The sequence below is a fragment of the Phyllobates terribilis genome, unplaced genomic scaffold (genome assembly GCF_046119375.1).
Source record: "Phyllobates terribilis strain yellow unplaced genomic scaffold, ASM4611937v1 Scaffold_5__5_contigs__length_657084704, whole genome shotgun sequence".
NCBI lineage: Eukaryota > Metazoa > Chordata > Amphibia > Anura > Dendrobatidae > Phyllobates > Phyllobates terribilis.
In genome coordinates, this window is record NW_027362765.1 from 270,585,477 (window position 1) to 270,603,893 (window position 18,417).

The following is an 18,417-nucleotide window of genomic DNA, read 5'->3' on the forward strand; positions in this document are numbered from 1 at the left end:
AGACACTGTTTCCCATGCTGTCACACAGAGGACAGTGAGGGAACTGCCGAATGTTGAGGCCTCCCATTGACTTGACTAGGGTTCAAGTTCAGGATGAAGTTCGGGTACTGTTGTGGTACCGAACCAAACTTTTTTTAAAGTTCCCGACTAACCCTAACATCCATGGATCTGCCCATCCCTACCCTTGAGCTCAGAAGAACTGTAGGAAATGGACATAGGCACAAGTAAATATTCTTTAGTGGAGGAAAGAGATAATCCTAGAGCAATACATTCTTCCTTGCTTAAGGCCCTAAGTTCTCTCTATTTGGCCTTCAATTTCGATCAATTTGAACTGTAATGATCCCGTTCACCACAATGCAAACACAGTCCGCCAGTAGGGCAACAGCATCTTTCAGTTGGAGATAGTCTGTTCTGACCCATCTCCATGAGTTCCACTTCAGCCATATGATACATGCTTGAAAACGCTCCAATATTGCCAAACTAAAACAATTCTAAAAAGAAGAGTGTACCAAGATTCCTCCATAATGATGTCAAAGACTCATCACAAGTTTTTGTAATTATTTAATTGCAGTTATTATTGCAAAACATGGAAAAAAACAGTTATTAGGTTAAAGGGGGAAATTACTTTTTCACATGAATAATATAGGTTTTAAATAACTATTTTTAATAAATTTAATGGCCATTTAAAAGCTGCATTTTGTGTTTCCTGCCTGTTTTCCTTATCTTATATTAACTCATTCCTGATATGAATAATTTTTGTTTTTGCGTGTTCATTTTTTCCCGCTACGCTTTTTCAAAGCTCTGCTTTAATGTCATTTTAAGCTGATTTACAAGTATATACATATTGGGTATAATAATACACAAATATATATTTTATCTTTTCTTACTTATAATTAATATTGAATTATATATACTGTACATAATATTGATACTGTAATTTATTGTAAGCACTTAAGCTCACACATTCATTTATCACATTAGCACCATTTACTGTTATGTTTCATTGTAATTGGTTGTATCTTCATGTCACTTTATTCTTATTCATCTGTCACTTTATATTATTATTTATTATTACAGCGCCATTTATTCCATATCACTTTACATGTGGATATGATCAATTTACACATGGATGTCTATGTTAGAGCATACCTTCCAACTTTCAAAGAAAGCAAAGAGATTATGTAGCGATGAAAATTTGGGGCCACGTCCTTAAAGAAGCACTTTTATTAATATTTTTTTCATTAAATGTGTGTATATGTGTATGGTGTGTAGTGTGTATGTGTTAATATACTCACCTGCCGCCTCTCTCTTTGGGATTCTGCGCGATTTTGCTCCGCTCCTCAGTGATTCTCCGGGTCACACTACGCTCTGTGTATCCGGAAGTGGCTTGTACTGTGTAAGTCTATGGAACATCATAACAAAGCTCCATAGGATTACATCGTAAGGCCACGTTCACACATTCAGTATTTGGTCAGTATTTTACCTCAGTAGCTTGTTCCACTCCTGATTTTGGCTTACAACTACTGAGGTAAAATACTGAACAAATACTGATCGTGTGAACATGGCCTAAAATAAACGTCCGACACACACATAGAGCATAGAGTGGGCTGGCTAGTCGGAATTGCAGTGACATCACTGAGATCCCAGAGAGAGCAAGGGTAGGTGAGTATATTAACACACACACACTACACTACATACACATATACACACATTTAATGAAAAAAAAATATTAACGGGAGTGCTTCTTTAAGCACATCCATTTACCCTTTCATTCTACCCTGCCCAAATAGAAAAAAGTATTAGAAAGTGATGGGCAACCCCTTTAAGGCTGTGTTCACACTGCTGCTAAACCCTTCAATTGTCCTGCTCTTTATAGAAACAAAGCAATAGAAATCAGGCTGGAGACGCAGTCATCATTTTACACACATCAGCAGAGCCCAACTCTCCACACTGATTATAAAGAGATCCATTAACTTTCTATCAAGATTTCCATCATATCTATACCTAAGTTCTTGTGGTTATAAGTAGTGATGAGCGAACGTGCTCGACACTGCTCGGTACTCACCCGAGCATCTCACAGCACGAGATGCTCGGTGCTAGACGAGTATTTTCGGGTTGTTCGGGCGGGAGCCCGGGTCTCCTCCCTGCATGTTTGCCGCTCTTTAGAGAGCCAATGAACATGCAGGGATTGCCTGCCATGCACTGTAATGCCGTACCCATGTGAGTTGTGGTCATTACAGTGATTGGCTGGCCGCACCGAATCATCAGGTGTATATAAGACGGGGCGCCGCCATGCTCGTCACAGTCTAACCAGGAATCAGGCAGAGTAGGGATACCCCGGAATCAGGCAGAGTAGGGAGAGGTGCTGCTGCGTTAGGGAGAGATTTGCTTGTTTAGAGTTAGTATAGGTATTCCACAACATATATCTATAATATCCATATGAACTAACTTTCCTTCTGAGGACTAATCCAGCTGCATATAATCCGTGCTAGGCAGGCAGTGTATGTTGCAGACTGCAGTGCATGATACAGCACAAGAGGGTCCATTGAACATCCTGCTAGTATAGGTATTCCACAACATATATCTATATCCATCTGAACTAACAGTCCTTCTGAGGACTAATCCGGCTGCATATAATCAGTGCTAGGCAGGCAGGCAGTGTATGTGGAAGACTGCAGTGCATATAGTGCAAGAGGGTCCATTGAACGTTCCTGCTGCTGCTGTTTTTACAGATATTTCTAGACATAGCCCCAGATATCAGGGGCCAGGGAAAAAAAAATTTTGATCTTAATCCTGGTTATTTGCTTAAAAAGCAATGCAGAGTACACCATTTTTCTGCTCCATTTGCTTATTTGAACTGCAGAATACAGCCAGATCCTTATAAAATGCAGAAATTTGTGAACGTGGAAAATATTGGCCTCCATTTAAATTTTGTTGCAGTGTGTCAATGAAGTTATTGACACGAGGTAGCTGTGAAAAATAGTAACCTACAGGCCACTTGTGGTTTTCCATCACACGTATCACATATAAGTGCACTCCAAATTCAGCCATTTGTAGTGAACGTGGAAAATATTGTCCTCCATTTAAAATGGGCAAGGAGCATGGCAAGGGACGGGGAAGTGGACATGATGGTAATGGTGCATGCAGAGGACGAGGCCGAGGCTGTGGGCAAGCTGACATTGTGCCATAACAAACACCCACATCTTGTCGCTCGACCTTCCTGTCCCAATTAATAGGGGAACGCAGAACACCACCATTGAACACAGAGCAGTGTGAAAAGGGTATTGGTTGGATAGCAGATAATGCTTCCAGTCACTTAGCCACCACCACCCTGTCTTCCACACGGTCAAGTCTCAGTAGCCGTGAGTCTGGACTGCATATTCCTCACCCTGATCCTCCTTCCTCCCACCATGCCGAGTGCCCGGAGACAACTGATCCCACACTTGGACACTCTGAAGAACTGTTCACTTTTCCATTTATAGATTCGGGCCTCTCGCCCAGTCCACTTGGAGTGGGACAAGAGGATATCGCATGTAGCGATGCCCAAATATTTGAGCAGCCACGGTCACACAAAAGCGATGGTGGGAAACTGTCACAAGAGGTGGATGATGATGAGACACAATTGCCAGAAAGTCAGGAGGAGGACCAGGGTGCGGAAGTGGAAGACGAGGTGGTGGAAGATGAAGTCACTGACCCAACCTGGTAAGGTGACATGCAGAGCGAGGATAACAGCACACAGGGGGAGGGAGGTGCAGCACCACAACAGGCAAGAACAAGCAGTGTGGTGGCCACAGACAGAAGGCAGGCAACTGCTCTCCGTAACATCAACACGACGGTAGTTGCCAGTACAATTGTTAGGTCTTCCTGAGTCGGGTTGTTTTTTAAAGACTCTGTAAATAACCCCAAAAAGGTCATTTGCACCATCTGCTAGGCCAGCATCAGCAGGGGTAGCAAAACTAGCAGCCTGATCACCACCAACGTGATCAGGCACATGGCAGCAAAGCACTCGACTAAGTGGTCCGATCCCCAGGGTGCAGCAACAGTGACTGCGGGTGACACCACTGCTTGTTCCGCTGTTGTGCGTGCACGCCAATTCCCTCTCCATGTCGCATGCCAACATGCCTCCCGCCCTGCACCTGTCGTTGAACACGCTCAACTAGCACCATCAGCAAGCATGTCCACGTCCTTGTCCCAGTGCAGCGTTCAGTTGTCCCTACCCCAGTCCTTGGAACACAAGCGCAAATATGCAGCAAATCCCCACAGGCCACACTACTAAATTCACACATTTCACGAATGCTTGCGCTCGAAATATTGCCTTTTAGGCTCGTGGAGACGGAAGTTTTCCACAACCTGATGGTGGTCCCTCGGTACTCGGTCCCCAGCCACCAATATTTCTCCCAGTATGGCGTCCCCGCATTACACAAGCACATGTCCCACAACATTAGCCGTGCCCTCAACAATGCAGTTACCAGGAAAGTCCACCTAACCACGGACAGGTGGACAAGTGCTTGTGGGCAGGGATGGTACATCTCGCTGACGGCACACTGGGTTAACATAGTGGAAGCCGGAACCCAGTCGGACCTTGGGACGGAACACATCCTCCCGATGCCAAAGATTGCGGGCCCTAGGTCAATCAGGGTTGCCCCCACATTCTACAGCTTCTGCACCTCATCCTCCTCCTCTTCAGCCTCCATCCCCGAAATGACCACATCAGTCACAAGCTAGAAGCACTGCAACACTGCCTCAGCCAAGCGGCAACAGGTTGTGCTGAAGCTAATATGCTTAGGTGACAAACCGCACAATGCTGAAGAGTTGTGGACTGCTCTGAAAGAGCAGGCAGATCTGTGGCTGACACCGCTGAACCTACAGCCAGGCATGGTCATGTGTGACAATGGCCGGAACCTGGTGGCGGCTCTGAGGCGAGCTCACACACATACCATGCCTGGCCCATGTGCTTAACCTCGTGGTTCAGTGGTTTCTCAAAACCTACCCGGTTCTGCCGGATCTGCTTGTCAAAGTACGCCGCCTGTGTACCCATTTTAGAAAGTCAGCTACAGCTTCCGCCACCCTTGCCGTGTTTCAGCAGCATTTGCAGCTTCCGGCTCATTGCAGACGTTGGGAAGGATTTGTGAACAGAATAGGGCAGTTGTTGACTACCAGCATCAACAAGGCCGTCGGTATTCAGGTCAGACTCCACACATAAGACCTCAGGAGTGGACATGGGTGTCAGACATCTGTACCATCCTCCAAAACTTTGAGGACTCCACCAAGATAGTGAGCGGCGATGATGCCATAATTGGCGTCATCATACCGCTTCTCTGTCTTCTGAAACGCTCTCTGCTCTCAATTAAAGGGGATGCATTGCAGGCGGAGCACGATGAGATGGAGCAAGGAACCATACAGGGTGATTACACACAGCCCAGCCTCATCTCATCCCAACGTGGATTGGGTGACAATGAGGAAGAGGAGGAAGAACAGGAGCTAGTTTCCTGCACTATAGACGGTACTACCTGCACAACTGTCATACCGTCTGTTCAGCGTGGATGGCCTGAGGACAGGGAGGAGGAGAAAGAGGAGGAGGATGAGGAGGTGAGCATGGTCAGTCGTCCTCTTGGTGAGGACACGGAAGTCTTGCTTCTTTGCAGTCTGGCACACATGGCTGAGTTTATGGTACGCTGCCTTTCCCATGACCCTCGCATACTCCAAATTTTGGGTGCCAGTCATTACTGGTTGGTGACACTTCTAGACCCACGCTACAAGGAGAACTTTCTATCTCTTATTCCCGCGGCGGAAAGTTGTGCTAAAATGGGACTCTTATTCCCTTGCAGGACAGGCCTAATAAAATGGTGCAGTACGATAAGGCCCTTTTTGCAGAATTATTTAAAAAATTCCCATCTGAAAACGCTGGCGGCAAAGGTCACAGTTTGTTGGAAAACCAAGAAGTACAGGCGAGAGAGACACAAATGCAATCCAGCAGAGGCAGGGGAACACTGTCAAAGTTCTGGGACAGTTTTCTCAGACCCTCCCATCGCACAGGCCCTGAGGCGCAGGGTACTCTCACAAGGAGTGCAAAGTTTCGGAAAACGGTGAGGGAGTACCTTGCCGACCGCACCAACGTCCTCCGTGATTCCTCTGTGCCTTATAATTATTGGGTATCCAAGCTGGACACGTGGTATGAACTGGCTCTCTATGTGTTGGAGGTCCTGGCCTGCCCTGCCACTAGCGTTTTGTCAGAGCAGGTTTTTAGTGCCGCCGGTGGAATTATAACCTAAAGGCGCATCCGCTTGTCAACTGAAAATGCTGACAGGCTGACTCTTATAAAAATGAACAAGTGCTGGAATGGGCCAGACTTCTCAACACCACCGAATGATAGTAGCGTAACATAAACTCAAAAACAGTGTCTTTTTTTGGGGAGGTCTAACTCTATTCCCATGCACCTCTGTCTTCACACCCAGACATGGGTATACACTTCCTGATTTTGTCTATTTGCTCTTGTCCTCCTCCTTCTCTGCATCTTCATCCTCCACCACCATATCAACACCAAATGTACCATATCAACATATCTACGTCTCTTGCAAGGGGCATTGGAGTACCTCCAAATTTTTGGCAGCCGTTGCTTCACTGCATATGCAAACAGTATGGGAGACACACTTCCTAATAATGGGAACATTGTTTTCAGGAGGCCCTCTGACCTCTACGTCTCTTGCAAGGGGCATTGGAGTTCCTCCAAAGTTTTGGCAGCCGTTGCTACACTGCACAGGCAAACAGTATGGGAGACACACTTCTTAATAATGGGAGCATTTTTTGCAGGAGGCCCACCGACCTCTACGTCTCTTGCAAGGGGCATTGGAGTTCATCCAAAATTTTGGCAGACGTTGCTTCACTGCATAGGCAAACAGTATGGGAGACACACTTCCTAATAATGGGAGCATTTTTTTCAGGCAGAAAAAGAAAAGGAAAAATCAGCTCACCCACCTAGAAGATCAACAGCACGGAGCCAGGAGTGCTACCAGACGAACAATGAGGAGCCAGGAAGATCCAGCTGAAATGATTAAGAACTTTTAGTTCGAAACGCGTTTGCTGTTCTTCTCCAAGGTGGACTTTTAAAATATTTTTGCATGACCCAATAAAATATGGATTTTAGAAGATTTGTTCAGCTGGATCTTCCTGGTTCCTCATTTTTTTCAGGAGGCCCTCCGACCTCTACGTCTCTTGCAAGTTTTGGCAGCCATTGCTTCACTGCATACGCAATAACAGTATAGGAGACTCTGTCGTTAATAATGGGAACAACAAAGCATAGAATAGTAAGGGCCGCCTGATGGCCCTATAAAAAAAGGCTTTGTGACTTTCAGAGTCTCTCCTTCATAAATGAAACAGGATGTGTCTGATGATGTGTCACACACCACGTGGCCAGATAAGGTAGTAAAATATTAAAATTACATTTCCTGGTGAATGCATTTGTCATGGTTGAAAGCACTGCAAAAGTGCAAAAACGCATAAACGCTACGTGTGAATATAGCTCAAGATGTGGAGGTGCATTTTTGTTTTTGGTTATTTATTTTGCCTTATATACAAGTCATTACCATGGAAAGGATGTTCCTTAACATATTTCCCAGGAAAATGCATTTTAGTTTAGTTTTTGTATGTTTTATTGTGAGTCCGTAAAAGTGGCGTAATACCTCTGACAACGTTGTTGACAGCAGTGACCTGGGAGTCAGAAATGCTTCCAGGGGTCTTCCCCATGCTGTTCCCATGTCATTTGAGCACTGTTCCCATTGATTTGGGCAATTTTTAGGCCCTCTGCAGATCGCCGGGGGGAGCCACCGGAAAAATGCTCGAGTTTCCCATAGACTTATAATGGGCTCGTTACTGGGACTGAGCACTCGAGCATTCCAATTTGCTCAACTCGAACAATGAGTACCCGAGCATTTTAGTGCTCGCTCATCACTAGTAATAAGTCCACACTGAGACCATCTCAATATTCCTCTTTGCCCTTTGGACATCTTCTCAGTGTTTCTCTCTGCTCTCAGGCTGTCTCATTCATCAGCATTCCTCTCTGCCCTCAGGTGGTCTTTTCTGTGCTCTTTTCTGCTCTCAGGCCATCTCTTCAGCATTTCTCTCTGCCCTCATACCTCTCCTCAGTGACCTTCTTTGCCTTCAGGTGGTCTCCTCAGCATTCCCATCTGCTCTCAAGCTGTCTTTCCAGGTTCCTTTCTGCCCTCAGGCTGTCTTCTCAGCCTTATTCTATGCCTTCAGGCCATCTCTTCAGAATTCCTCTTTGCCCTCAGGCTGTCTCCTCAGTCTACCTCTCTGCTCTCAAGTTATCTCCTCATTGTTCCTCTCTGCTCTCAGCGTGCCCTCGGTATTACTCCCTGTCCTTAGGCCATATCCTCAGAATTCTTCTCTGCCATCGAGCTGTCTCTTCTGTGCTCCTCTCTACCCTCAGGACAAGGCATGTCACAACTTTGAACAACACAATGTGCTCTGGACCAATGGAAGGGAAAAGCATTTTTAAGAGGAGTTTCCCCCTTCTATCTTCTGTACAGTATCTGTGTGTCTGTATTACAGATAATATAATCAGCATTACTCATCTTCTTGCTCCAGCACTGACTATCTGCTTCTGTTCCTGTCTTGTTTACACGCTGCAGCAGTGATGTCATCTCTGTAACACTTGTGACCACTACAGCCAATCCCTGAGCTCAATTTCTCTTGCTGACTAAACTGGAGTCAGTGCTGAGCTAAGTGATTGACTGCAGTGGTCTCATGCACTGCAGACATGATATCACCAGGACTGCATTTATAACAAGGCACATTAGGGCACAAATAATCTAAAAATAATTGAGGATACCTTCAAGGTTCTAGCAATTTTCTTAATTGACCGACCTTCATGTCTTACAGTAATAATAGACTGTGGTTTCTCTTGGTTGAGTGATTCTTCACATACTGTATGTTTGCTAAGCTTAGAACAGCTGTGGAATAGGGCTCTGTATGTAATTGTATATACACACTGCCACTGCAAAACTCATCTGATGGACACAAAATCTTTCTGAAGGCCGACGATTCCTCAAATGAAATCTTGACAAGGCATACCTGTTCATTAGAAAAGATTCCAGGTGACTATCTGATGGAGCTGCTTGAAAGAATGCCAAGTGGGGTGTAAAGCTGTCATCAGAGTAACAGGGGGTACTTTGAGAAATCTAAGGTATAATACATATTTTGGTGCTTCTATATTCCTTTTTTCATATTTGATCTTTTGTGCTTTTGTTGTCTTCACTCTGAATCTACAATGTGCACATTCCAATAAACACAGGGAAAACCATTACATGAGCAGGTGTGTCCAAACATTTTACTGGTACTGTATAAATCACCCATTCCCAATATGAAATTACCTAGTAGATTAGTTATTATTGTTAATGACATATTTCTAGGGTTAGCGTTCTTTTGTGGTTACTAATGTGATTTGGAAAAATATTTTAGATTTGAGAGTCCTCATTGGTTGATACCTTTTAATGGCTAACTGAAAAGATGGTAACAAATTGCAAGCTTTCAAAACTTGTAAGAGAATGAGAAGTCCTAATATTCTGAACAGCCATGTTAAACCTAGCAGCCATCTTGTTCAGTAGTTTGAGAACTAAGTTTTGCAGCTAATGAGATGCATGTCCTACACATGTCCTAGTCACAATGGAACCATAAAATGATGTCAGGGCCATTAGCAAGTATAGTTAGTATACACAAAGGTTAATGGCTAGTAAATAATGTTATTGTAATTGTTGTATAGAAATTAGGACAATATAGTTGTCAATATGTCATTTCTTAAGTAAGGACATGGGGATTTATGGATATAATGGAGTTTGGTAAAAATACTCATGAATATTGTCATGTTGTATTATCACATCGTTGTTCTAAAATGCACGTCTTCCCTGCAGTATGATGTTATCATGTATATGCCCTTTGCAGCAATATGTAGTTCCTTTGTTTAAGCTATGCATAAAAAGGGTCTGATACTGTTGTTCGGGGCCATTCTATCGCCATGCTATCGCCAGTCTACAGGCAGTCCACCGCCAAGGCCACACCATCGCCAGACCGAAGCCACACCATGCCAGACCATGGCCAGATATCTCAATGCTGTTTTGCCTATCTAGTCACCTTCGAGTGTCAAGTGTATTTTCCCTGCCTGCATTCTGAACTGTTCTACCGCGTACCTCGGAATAAACTTCATTCTCTGCTTTGAAGAATTATCTACACTGTTTTCCAGGCTCTTCCAGCTCTTAGTAAGGACTTTCTTACAGAAACTACTCAGGTCTCTTCATCAGGCATAGTATAACACAAAATCTGAAGAGTCCCATATTTATACACAGCAAAATACATGCTATGCCTGATGAAGAAACCTGAGTAGTTTTGAAAGCTTGCAATTTGTTACCATCTTTTCAGTTAGCTATTAAAAGGTATCAACCACTGAGGACTCTCAAATCTAAATATTTGTAATTTGGCTAATTTATGATGATACAAACATATCAATATGTACATAAAGGAAAAGCACATATGGCCTTTTCAATGTTAAAAATACATCGGGAGTGTTCCTTTCATTGGTGATGCTTTGTTTTAGGGCTCGCTCCCATTGCTGTATAACACTGCCGAGTGTTATGCAATGTTTTATCGGCTAGCACTCGGACCAGTGTTATTCTATGGAGCAGCTCATCTCTGTGATTTTTTTTCTCATGCCGATCTTTAGGGTTATTTATTGCTACTTTAGACTCTGGAATATCTGAGACTTGATGATTGTGGGTACTCTAAAGATTTATTAAGACAGTGTTTTTTTTGTTTCCTTTTATTTTGTATTTGTAATTGGTCCACGCTGTCTTGAATCTATATTTCACCATTTATTTGGAATTATAATCCTATTAGTTTTTTTTTACATTGATATGAGATTCCATGTATTTTTGTATTTCCTTGAGTCATGCTTTTTGTAACTATTTTTACCCTTCATTCTATCATTATATGGCAGGATCTTACTATTGTTGTGTGCATTATACAACATAAAGTATGCTCCTTGCTTTTTTCTCCTCTGTGTGTGGATTTCCCATTTGTATGTGTTTATATTTTATTTATTTTACTCACTTATATAGCGCCATTAATTCCACAGCGAGTTACAGACATCATCATCACTATCCCCACCAGGGCTCACAATCTACATTGCCTATCAGTATGTCTTTGGAGTGTGGGAGGAAACCGGAGAACCCAGAGGAAACCCACGTAAACACTGGAGAACATATAAACTCCTTGCAGATGTTGTCCTTGGTGGGATTTGAACCCCGGACTCCAGCGCTGCAAGGCTGCAGTTCTAACCACTGTGCCATAATTTTTTTCCTTTTTGTACATTCTATTTCTTCATGCATTTCAAAGAAAGAAATTGTCATAAGCACACATATATGAGAAATGTATTAAAACAGGGGCGTTACGATTGCGGTCATAGGGGGTGAGACCATGACCGGGCCCATGCTGGAGTGGGGCCTGTCAATGCCAGCACCAATTTCAACTGGATGTGTGTCCTCAAATGCACACTCAGCTGAAATGTATTGCTACGCAGAGACCGGCTGGTTCCCAGCACTGCAATACACGCGGCCAGCCGATAAGAAACCAGCAGCAGACGTCAAGGCGGTGCATGGCAATGACGTCATGCGATGCCCTTGCCAACACACCAAAGTCAGCTGCCGGCTTCTGCACAGTCTATAGAAGAGGATGCCGCACATTGAAGGAGCGGGGGAAGGTAAGATTAATCAGTTGTTCCTTTTTAAATATGCTAGAGTAAAAAGGAAGGGACCCAGGATGGGAGCATTATGCCAGAATGGGAGGAATTGTACCAGGATAGGGGTCAATACACCAGGGCGAGGCCCAGGATGGGGGACATTATTACTGGAAGGGCCTAGGATCAATGACATTATTACCAGAAGGGGCCAGGATGCGATATTATTACTGGAAGTTGACTAAGACGGAGGACATTATTATAGGAATATGCGAGGGTGGGGGATATTATTACATTAAGAGCCCAGGATGGGGTAAATTATTACATGATGGGAAACATTATACCAGGAAGAGGAAGGGGCCTAGGATGGGGGACATTAGACTAGGAGGCCAGGTCGGAGGACATTGTTATAGCATGTGGCCCAGGATGGAGGGTATTATTGCTGGAAGGGGCCAGGATGGGGGAAATTATTCCTGGAAGGGGCTTGCGACCATTTGTTTCTTTCTTTGATGTGCTGTTTGTCTAGCCCCTTCCAATGCATTCCGCTATGTGTTCAGTCACTTGACTTTAGATTATATTTAAAGGGGTTGTCCACTTCTATTGAAAATAGCCCAATGCATTTTTATGATGAATAGATGCTTTTTTGTAAATATGTTCCTCTGCTGTTTCTGCCTGTGAGCGGCGCTATCACTGTCCTCTCACAGGCATCACGTGACCAACCGCTGACGTCTCGACAAGTGAGGCATGACTCAGCGCTGGGATCCCCGCGGTGGCTGCTAGGTTGTGGGCGGGGTTACCCCCTGCGTCACACCCTGCATCCACCGCGTGCTTTCCCAATGAATGAGGAGAGGAAGAGTGTGTGGTGGATGCAGGGTGTGACGCGCGGGGTAACCCCGCCCACAACCAAGCATCCACCCTGGAACGCAGAAGAGAGAGACCCCGGCTGCGTCCGGAACCATGACGTGACATCAGCGGATGTAAGAGCCGGCTGCAGCCGGGGGTCACATGCTGCCTGTGAGCGGCCTGTGATAGCGCTGCTCACAGGCAGAAACAGTAGAGGAAGGTATTTACAAAGAAACGTCTATTCCTCATAAAAATACATTGGGCTATTTTCAATAGTAGTGGACAACCCCTTTAGCATATACATTCCATACATGTATATCTTTTAGGGGTTTGACACTGACTTTTTTGGATTTATTCGTCATGCTTAATGGACTGTTACTAATGGATGTATTTATTGATAACATTTGAACAGTAAAAAAAAATGGATAACTCCTTTATTAAAATGCCACAGCTTAAAAGAGACCATGACAGCAGATACATACTGCCCAATACAGGGACAGCATGTATCAGGCACTGTCTGTATGATCTTAGCCAGGTATGTTTGACTCTGAAATGCTGCAGCATTTCAGAAAAGAACATACTCCTTCCCACTCACTATATACACATGCAAGTCGAGAACTGTCAAACCAGGCCAGGAAAGGAACATGAATTACCAAACTTTACTAATGGAAGTTCTGCTATATGTTTTCTTCCCCCTTGTTGCTGTTCTATTGATATAATTTAAACTGTAATCTCAGATATTGCCCTTAGATAGTGCAGTTGTAACAAAGCCAGGAGAAGGTAATTCAAAAAAGGTGGAAAGCAGTGATACAGAGAATGTTACAGGTGAGGAGCCTGCCCAGAGTTGAAGATATAGGGAACAAGACCAGCAGACAACAAGAGAAGTCCTGCCCAAAGGCCTAGAAAAAGGCATGATGACATATTGTAAGCCAAAGTCAGCATTGTGGGTAAAGTGTGTAGTGGCCCAGAGCTGGATATTGCAGTAGACATCGTAACAAAACGTTGTGAGACTGTGTGTCTTGGGATCTGTCCATTTGGGATCTGTCCTAGAAGAAATGCAAGGCTTTTCTCGAATTGAGACCCAGAGCAAGTATAGGCCTGTGAAGAAGAGACAAGATAGCTGCTGTAAAGCCTATTTGTAAGTGGATTGAAAATAGGTCTGCTACCCTCTTACATAAAGTAAGGACTAATGCCACCTGAACCCCACTGTTATGTTCTGGACTGCTCAAAATTGTACATCCTTCATTGGGTACTAATAGTGATCATGGACCCTGTTGCAGTGGTGAAGACTACTGGTTACCCACAATTACTTATTACGATGCAATTGATATTGCTTTGCTATGTTAAATTATGTTTGCTGCATATGTGGCGCCCCTGAGGGTTCAGTCGCCACAGAGGTACTGCATCTCACCCAGAGGTGTGGTATCTCACTCTCAGGTAAGGAAGGAGTACTGCCCAGGACCCTAACACCTGCATCCAACACTACACTACTCCAGACCAGCAGGAGGGGCAAGATGCGTCGCTTCTCTGCTGAGCCCTGTCCCTGGCTGGAGTGGGGGGAACCAAGAGAGGGGCAACCATGTAGTGGGTATGCGTGGAGGAAGTAAATCAGGGGAGCACTTGTTAGAAATAGCATAAAGAGGGAAGCCATCTTGGGAGTTCAGCTCAGTCTGAGAGGAGAAGTAAAGGTGACTCGCCCCCTGGGCCATGGGGCACTCGGATCCGGGCAATAGGGAGACGATGGGGGTAGTGGTGGCGACCGGTTCCGTGGCTCAGGGTGGTCAGGCCAATGGTAGTCTGCTACGTTCTGCTGATAATGTCCGACTACGCCACCCGTGGATTGCGGTTATTAGGAACCGCCGCTGCATGCAGACCGCTGGGGTTGATGAGGTGTGCAGCTAGGGTAGTGTGACTAGGGTAGTGTGACTAGGGTAGTGTGACACGGGAAGAGTGCGGCCCCAGGGCAGTATAATGGATCGTGGGAGTGATGGTGGTGAGAGTCCCAGTACCGGTAGTGCTGGAGGCGCGAAGGAGCACACAGACAATAGGTTGCAGTCCAGGGTCTTTACTGAAACAGGTAAACTGACCCATAAACAGTCCCAGCTAGGAGGGGACCTGGATGTCTGAGAGCAACGGGGAAATTGGCCCTGGTCAGGGTGAGGGTGTAGGCCTACCATGCTTTCTGCGCTCCTTCTGGCTATCTCCTCGTTATAGGGTAACAGCCCACGTTTCCGAGCTTTCCGTGTATTCTCGCCTGTATGGCCTGCGACGTGGGTTCCTTTCTGCTCCCAGCCTTGTACGGCTTTACTGGTCCCTTCGGTTGTGGCAGGGCCTCCAGGCTTCTTAGGCCAAGGAATATACAGTCCCTTGCGGACTGGTTCTCTGCTGGAGGATGTAGAATCCTCCCAGCCTCAGACACCAAAGTCTGGTAAAGTCAGTCTCTTATCTGCCAAGACAGGCTTGCTTCGCCTCTTGTCTCTGGCTTGTGGCTCTCCTCCTGCCACACTTCATCTTAGGTGCAGTGCAACTGTCTGTCCCTGCTCTGCTCTGGGACAAGTCTCAGTGCTGAGACAGGCCATCAAGTTTTCTCTAACCCTACTGGCCTGAGACAGGAGGCATTGCATGCTAATGTTCCCCTGACTAGAGAACCTCACCCTTGCTCTCAGACACAGCTTTAATACATTTTGTGGCATCCAGGCCAGGGTGACACATTCCCCCCTAGTGAAATTTAGTACTCCGGAACTAAACAATAAACAAAGACAATATGCATAACCACAAAACATTAATAGACAGACGACGCACAGATTGAGTTCTTAAGGTCACAGTGTGGCCTGTGACCGGGTGTCCATATAACCAATACAACGGGGAGCCTTAACCAGGTGGGGGTCTGTCCTACCCCAAGTTCTTTACAGTCTTAGTTCATTCCTTGGTTAAGCTCCGAACGCAGTCCATACAAGGTCCCGGTTACAAAAAGTCCATAACCTTTGAATCCTTACGGTAACTGCAAGAAACTGAAACACAGAATTACCAAACATGCATGTAACTTTGCAAATAATTCAACATTTGGCAATAGGGTCATTTACAATCTTAGCGCGCTCTATATTTTCCAGCGAGCGGGTATCTGCCCCTTTGTGCTCCTGGTTGACCTACATAGCCCACTGTCTGGTGGTGGACCAACCTGGCTTTCCCCACTAGCGTTAAGGGTACAGCTACCAGCTGGGTGTACAGGTAGGGCAGGCAGCTGTCTGCGGGTCCTTTGGCTTACCGCAGGCATGGCAGGTTCACTGTCAGCAGAGGGTTGACTCTCCTGGACTGCTGGTACAGGCTCTTCTGCCTCTGGAACCGCTTGCTCCTCTTCACCTTCCGGCTCTGGTGTTGGTTGTTGCTGTGCCGGTTGCAGGAAATGCAGGACGGGTACCACTATGGCATCATTTATGCGAGTCCAGGACTGAGGGAACTCTCCGAGAACGGTGCTGATCATTTCTTCCTTGTCCTCTGCGGGTTCAAGGTCACTCTGATCCTCTTCTGCACTACGGAGTTGCTCGGGGCACCTTTTGAGGTGGTCTCTGGAGACGACACTAGTGGTTTCTCCTCCGTCCTTGGTGATTACGCACACCTTAGAGTTGTCGTGGTCAGACTGCAGTACGGTGTAGGGTTCCCTTTCCCACTGGTCGTCCAACTTATATAGCCTTCTTTTTCGCTTTAGGACTTGCTCACCAGGTTCTAGGGGACCAGCAGGGGCGTGTTGATTGAAGAGTTTTTCTTGCCTCTCTCTCACCTGGGCCAGGCTCTTCTCCACACTCTCCTGTACCTTCTTGTACTGCAGTTGCCTTTCCGTATCCCAGTCCGCATCCGGGGAGGTATCCTCAGGTATTAGGACTCCCATCTCCAGGTCTACGGGCAGCTTACCTGGTCTAGCTCGCATCAGGTAAGCCGGGGTGCAGTTTGTAGCATTCACCGGGATATTGTTGTATAGGTCTATCAGGTCCGGCAGGTTTTCTGGCCACAGGCTGTGTTCCTCCAGGGGCAACGTCTTCAGGAGATCGATAACTATATTGTTCATCTTCTCACACATCCCGTTGGTTTGTGGGTGGTAAGGCGTTGTACGAATCTTCTTACAGCCATAGAGGTTGCAGAACTCCTGGAAGATTTCAGCCTCGAACGCTGGACCCTGGTCTGTCAGGACCTGTTCCGGATACCCGTGTGGACAGCAGAAGTATTGCTGGAAGGCTCTGGCCGCTGTTTGGGCTGTCAAGTCCTTTACCGGGACCACCACTAGAAAACGGGAATAGTGGTCCACGATTGTCAGGGCATAGATGTATCCTGACCGTATTTGACATGGTCCAGAGCTACCAGCTCAAGAGGCTGCGTGGTGACAATGGGCCTCAAGGGTGTCTTCTGGCTGGCACGGTCCTTCCTCCTTAGGTGACAAGGGCCACAGTCTCTGCACCATTTTTCTACAGCTCCTCTCATGCCGACCGAAAAGAACCTTCCTCTTAGTAGGAACTCCAGTTTCTTCCAACCGAAGTGTCCCGCTCTGTCATGGTAAGCCCCCAGGACCATAGCTGCATCCCGCCTTGGGACCACGACTTGCCAGGTCAGCTCGTGCATCCGGTGGTTGACAATCCTTCTGCACAACTTGCCTTCGTAGAGGAACAGCTTGCTTTTCTCTTTCCATAGCTGCTTGGCTTCCTCTGGAGCATCCAGATCTATGCGGGCATCTTCCTGGGTCAGCAGATCTTTCACCAGGCGGACAGTAGGGTCACTATCTTGGGTCTCGGCCCAGCTGTGGTGAGGTAGGGGGCTGATCATCACAGTTGTTAGATCCTCCTCCTTCACACGGTGAGAGTATTGAGCGGCTCCATACCGGTGAAACGCGGGGAGTTCTACCTCCTCCAGCTCTTCTGGGTCTTCATCACCTTCAGGTAAGTGAGGCATCCTTGATAGGGCGTCCGCGTTGGCATTGGTTTTGCCTGCCCGGTACTTGATCACGAAGTCATAGTTGGAGAGACGGGCCATCCACCGCTGTTCCAGGGCACCCAGTCTTGCATTGTCCAGGTGTGTCAAAGGGTTGTTGTCCGTGTACACGGTGAACTTTACGGAGGCCAGGTAATGCTTGAAGCGTTCCGTCACGGCCCACACCACCGCCAAGAATTCTAGCTTGAAGGAGCTGTAATTCTCCGGGTTCCTCTCGGTGGGCCTCAGCTTCCGGCTGGCGTATGCGATCACCCGTTCTCTGCCCTGTTGGTTTTGGGACAGTACGGCTCCCAGTCCTACATTACTGGCGTCTGTGTGGAGAATGAAAGGCTGGCCATAATCAGGGTAGGCCAGGATCTCGTCCCCTGTGAGGGCCATCTTTAGCTGGCGGAAGGACTCCTCTTCCGGTTTATCCCACTTGAAGGGCGGCTTTTGGCTCCTGGACTTAGACTGTCCGATCAGGAGGTCCTGCATAGGAGCTGCCATCTTAGTGAACCCGGGGATGAATCTTCGGTAGTAGCCTACCAACCCGAGAAACTGTCTCACCTCTTTGATGTTCGAGGGGCTTGGCCAGCTCTTGATTGCCGTGACCTTGTCAGGGTCGGGGGCCACTCCTTCCGCACTTACCACGTGCCCTAGGTACTGGACCTTTGGTTTCAGCAGGTGACACTTCGATGGTTTCACCTGCAGGCCATAGCCTGCCAGGGCTTCGAACACCTCAGCCAGGTGTTTGAGATGGTCCTCGTAGGTGTTCAAATAGACGATCACGTCGTCCAGGTAAAGGAGGACCGTCTCGAAGTTTCGGTGCCCTAGACAGCATTCCATCAGCCTCTGGAAGGTCCCTGGTGCGTTGC